Genomic DNA, 6000 nt, shown 5'->3' with positions numbered 1-6000 from the left:
TCGAATCGGAATAGTTTCGAAACTGACTTCATTCGAATCGGAATAGTTTCGAAACTGATTTCACCCGAAACGGAATAGTTTCGAAACTGATTTCACTCGAATCGGAATAGTTTAGAAACTGATTTCACTTGAAACGGAATAGTTTCGAAACTGATTTCACTCGAATCGGAATAGTTTCGAAACTGATTTCACTCGAATCGGAATAGTTTCGAAACTGATTTCATTCGAATCGGAATAGTTTCGAAACTGATTTCACTCGAGTCGGAATAGTTTCGAAACTGATTTCATTCGAATCGGAATAGTTTCGAAACTGATTTCACTCGAAACGGAATAGTTTCGAAACTGATTTCACTCAAATCGGAATAGTTTCGAAACTAATTTCACTCGAAACGGAATAGTTTCGAAACTGATTTCACTCGAATCGGAATAGTTTCGAAACTGATTTCACTCGAATCGGAATAGTTTCGAAACTGATTTCACTCGAATCGGAATAGTTTCGAAACTGACTTCATTCGAATCGGAATAGTTTCGAAACTGATTTCACCCGAAACGGAATAGTTTCGAAACTGATTTCACTCGAATCGGAATAGTTTAGAAACTGATTTCACTTGAAACGGAATAGTTTCGAAACTGATTTCACTCGAATTGGAATAGTTTTGAAACTGATTTCTTTCGAATCGGAATAGTTTCGAAACTGATTTCACTCGAATCGGAATAGTTTCGAAACTTATTTCACTCGAAACGGAATAGTTTCGAAACTGATTTCACTCGAATCGGAATAGTTTAGAAACTGATTTCACTCGAAACGGAATAGTTTCGAAACTGATTTCACTCGAATCGGAATAGTTTTGAAACTGATTTCTTTCGAATCGGAATAGTTTCGAAACTGATTTCACTCGAATCGGAATAGTTTCGAAACTGATTTCACTCGAATTGGAATAGTTTCAAAACTTATTTCACTCGAAACGGAATAGTTTAGAAACTGATTTCACTCGAAACGGAATAGTTTCGAAACTGATTTCACTCGAATCGGAATAGTTTTGAAACTGATTTCTTTCGAATCGGAATAGTTTCGAAACTGATTTCACTCGAATCGGAATAGTTTAGAAACTGATTTCACTCGAAACGGAATAGTTTCGAAACTAATTTCACTCGAATCGGAATAGTTTAGAAACTGATTTCACTCGAAACGGAATAGTTTAGAAACTGATTTCACTCGAATCGGAATAGTTTTGAATCTGATATCTTTCGAATCGGAATAGTTTCGAAACTGATTTCACTCGAATCGGAATAGTTTCGAAACTGATTTCACTCGAATTGGAATAGTTTCAAAACTGATTTCACTCGAATCGGAATAGTTTAGAAACTGATTTCACTCGAAACGGAATAGTTTCGAAACTGATTTCACTCGAATCGGAATAGTTTCGAAACTGATTTCACTCGAATCGGAATAGTTTCGAAACTGATTTCACTCGAATCGGAATAGTTTTGAAACTGATTTCACTCGAATCGGAATAGTTTCGAAACTGATTGCATTCGAATCGGAATAGTTTCGAAACTGATTTCACTCGAATCGGAATAGTTTCGAAACTGATTTCACTCGAATCGGAATAGTTTCGAAACTGATTTCACTCGAATCGGAATAGTTTCGAAACTGACTTCATTCGAATCGGAATAGTTTCGAAACTGATTTCACCCGAAACGGAATAGTTTCGAAACTGATTTCACTCGAATCGGAATAGTTTAGAAACTGATTTCACTTGAAACGGAATAGTTTCGAAACTGATTTCACTCGAATTGGAATAGTTTTGAAACTGATTTCTTTCGAATCGGAATAGTTTCGAAACTGATTTCACTCGAATCGGAATAGTTTCGAAACTGATTTCACTCGAATCGGAATAGTTTCGAAACTGATTTCACTCGAAACGGAATAGTTTCGAAACTGATTTCACTCGAATCGGAATAGTTTAGAAACTGATTTCACTCGAAACGGAATAGTTTCGAAACTGATTTCACTCGAATCGGAATAGTTTTGAAACTGATTTCTTTCGAATCGGAATAGTTTCGAAACTGATTTCACTCGAATCGGAATAGTTTCGAAACTGATTTCACTCGAATTGGAATAGTTTCAAAACTTATTTCACTCGAAACGGAATAGTTTAGAAACTGATTTCACTCGAAACGGAATAGTTTCGAAACTGATTTCACTCGAATCGGAATAGTTTTGAAACTGATTTCTTTCGAATCGGAATAGTTTCGAAACTGATTTCACTCGAATCGGAATAGTTTAGAAACTGATTTCACTCGAAACGGAATAGTTTCGAAACTGATTTCACTCGAATCGGAATAGTTTAGAAACTGATTTCACTCGAATCGGAATAGTTCGAAACTGATTTCACTCGAATCGGAATAGTTTCGAAACTGATTTCACTCGAATCGGAATAGTTTCGAAACTGATTTCACTCGAATCGGAATAGTTTCGAAACTGATTTCATTCGAATCGGAATAGTTTCGAAACTGATATCACTTGAAACGGAATAGTTTCGAAACTGATTTCACTCGAATCGGAATAGTTTAGAAACTGATTTCACTCGAAACGGAATAGTTTCGAAACTGATTTCACTCGAATCGGAATAGTTTCGAAACTGATTTCACTCGAAACGGAATAGTTTCGAAACTGATTTCACTCGAATCGGAATAGTTTCGAAACTGATTTCACTCGAATCGGAATAGTTTCGAAACTGATTTCACTCGAATCGGAATAGTTTCGAAACTGATTTCACTCGAATCGGAATAGTTTCGAAACTGATTTCACTCGAAACGGAATAGTTTCGAAACTGATTTCACTCGAATCGGAATAGTTTAGAAACTGATTTCACTCGAATCGGAATAGTTTCGAAACTGATTTCACTCGAATTGGAGTAGTTTCGAAACTGATTTCACTCGAATCGGAATAGTTTCGAAACTGATTTCACTCGAATCGGAATAGTTTCGAAAGTGATTTCATTCGAATCGGAATAGTTTCGAAACTGATTTCATTCGAATCGGAATAGTTTCGAAACTGATTTCACTTGAAACGGAATAGTTTCGAAACTGATTTCACTCGAATCGGAATAGTTTAGAAACTGATTTCACTCGAAACGGAATAGTTTCGAAACTGATTTCACTCGAATTGGAATAGTTTCGAAACTGATTTCACTCGAAACGGAATAGTTTCGAAACTGATTTCACTCGAATCGGAATAGTTTAGAAACTGATTTCACTCGAAACGGAATAGTTTCGAATCTGATTTCACTCGAATCGGAATAGTTTCGAAACTGATTTCACTCGAATCTGTTGGAAGGGAAACATTCCAGGCATTATAGGATTTCAACTATTCCGTTTCGAGTCTGTTCGGTTTCGAGTTAAGTCAGTTTCGAGAGAAGTCAGTTTCGAGTCTATTCCAGTACCGCACATTGAGCTTTCGAGACTAGTCAGTTTCGGCGCTAATCAGTTTCATGGTTATTCATTTTCGAGACTATTCAGATTCGAGGCTAGGACACTTTTTACAATCTTTCGGTGTTATTCACATTCGAGACTAATCATTTTCGAGACTATTCAGCGGCCCCATATTTCCAAGGCGAAATACGCTACTACCAATGTCTCAGATCGGTTGTAAATACAAGTTGAAACTGGTCGAGAGTGTAAGAGTTGAAAAAAGTTTTGGTACGAAAATTGGCATTAAAATAATAGTAAATATATAGTATACTTATGGTACATGCCAAGTATATTTTTTTGGTTAAGATTGATACCACATTTTACTGACATTTCACTGAACGCAGATTGTTTAACCACGTTTAGTCATAATAACGTAGTATTTCTAGGATACTAAAGAAATTACCACACGTGCGGTAAACGGATTTGTTTTTTCACGCTGATGTAGGTCGCTCAAAAATAATTTATGCCCCTTAAAAAATCTGAGAGTACCCCATCGTACCCCCTCAAAAATTATCTGTGCCCCCTTAAAAATATCATTGTGTCCCTAGAAAAATGAAATCAATGAAAAATATTCTATTCACATACTATATTTAGCTACGTCCAACTGTCCAAACTATATTATTTACTTTCGTGTACCTTGCTTTACTACATTAGTATCACTACCACCATTTGAAGTTGAAAGTTTTAGCTGTAGCAGAAACAATAATATGGCATGTACAAATTTTGATTGAACTATACTAACTAACGTACTGTACTAGTAATCGTTGAAAAGTTGTTTATTCATTAACTCTAATAACTTAGGTTAGTTTATATGCTATTGTACGGTGACGCGGTGTCGTCGTTTATTCAGCTTTACCCAAGTATACTAATTGCAGCTTATTTCACTTTTTCCCTCCATGTAGTGACGTTCTCAATTAGTTCTCAGTTTACACCCTTTTAAAATTAGCGAATAAGTAGATTAGTCAATTTTGAAAGGGATATAAAAAGCTAAACCCTAAACAAATTTGATGAAATTTAAAAACTTACAAATAGCTCGTACCGATAGCAGTCCATAGGTGGTTCCTTTTAACGTTACACCCTTTTAGTTTAGCTATCGGCTCGCGTGAGATTAATCAAGTCATTGTAAGTCCAAGTGGTGGTAAATTGGTGGTAAAAAACCAAAGAAATTATGAAACTATTACCAAACTAATGTGATTGAAAATTCAATTTCGATTTACCTTTTATATAAATTTAATGTGTATCTATTTAAACCACGTGTTCCAATGTCATACGCTAGTGTGGCCCGTGTGCACCTTTAAGATCATTTTAAAGTAGTCATAGCCTCATAGGTCTTAGGAAAGAAATTGATTTTTAAGGGTGCCCCCTTAGGAATTTGCAGGCCCCCCCTCAACTGAAAACTCCTGGCTACGAGCCTGGGTAATCAAGGCGCCTTTTAATTCCATTAATTCCGGGGCCGAGTAGGAGGGTAATGGCAAGACCTTTAACCTCAACAAGTTTTTATGGAAGGGGAAACCGAAGAACTCGTGGGAAAATTCCTTTAACAACAACGTATTTATGTACCTTGAAAGGTTTTTAGAAAGTATAATTCTGGTACCAAAATTTCCATATAGAATTTGATTTTACTTTGTTCAGGGCTAAAACAAGCGTTAAAAAAATCTAGACTCTAAACTTTATCAATAGCTCTTTCATGGCCAACTTCGCGCGCTCAATACGCTCGCACCAGGCAGCCTACCCAAAGAATTTCAAATCCATGTATTGGCGCGAAATAAAAGTTTGGTTTTTAGTGTCTTCGACGGCCGTCGGGAGCGCTACTTCCGGACCTTAAATTCGGCTCCTTTTACGATATAAATAACATGGTTTTCTATGGCTCGAAACTTGACCATAATGAGTACATAGTACTGGAAATTATTTAAATATCAGAAAATTGTATTTATTTTATACTTAGGTTATAACTTAAAAGTTCAATTTCCATAAATAACCCCTCAAATACTTCATTACTTAGGTAATTTTTAAATAGTTTGTATGAATAGTTAAGCCTTGTTGGATTTTAGATTTGTTGTCTTTTAAAACAATTTTCGCGGCGGGAAATTCGAACACTTGATAATTACTTAATGCTGAATATTAGATTTATGTAAAAAGATATTTATTTCATTTTTCAAATATTATTTAAAGTTGTTACGTATCAATAATTTTTGTATAAATTACCCAAAAATGCCTTCGAGTTGCGTTCCCTATGACCCATCTGTAAAAGGCAAAACACCTGGAGTTTCTTTCCACGAATTTCCTTCTGATGGGGCGTTGAGAGGCATGTGGCTAGAAAATATCTCTTGGGATAATTTTCAAATAAATGACAGATCAGAATTGAGCGTTGTATGTAGTTTGTGAAACAGATTACCGTAAAGGTCTTAAATTACGAACGCTGGAAAAAACGGCAATACCTACGGTATTCCCACAGTTGTAGCCAACCTGGTCAGTGGCAGTCATATTGCTAGTAGGCCAAACAGGCAAACCCTTATGTTATTA

This window comes from Leiobunum rupestre, chromosome 8, assembly GCF_980474605.1.
Source record: "Leiobunum rupestre chromosome 8, qqLeiRupe1.1.hap1, whole genome shotgun sequence".
Lineage (NCBI taxonomy): Eukaryota > Metazoa > Arthropoda > Arachnida > Opiliones > Sclerosomatidae > Leiobunum > Leiobunum rupestre.
The sequence above is the reverse complement of the archived record's forward strand: the minus strand, read 5'-3'. Positions refer to the sequence as shown.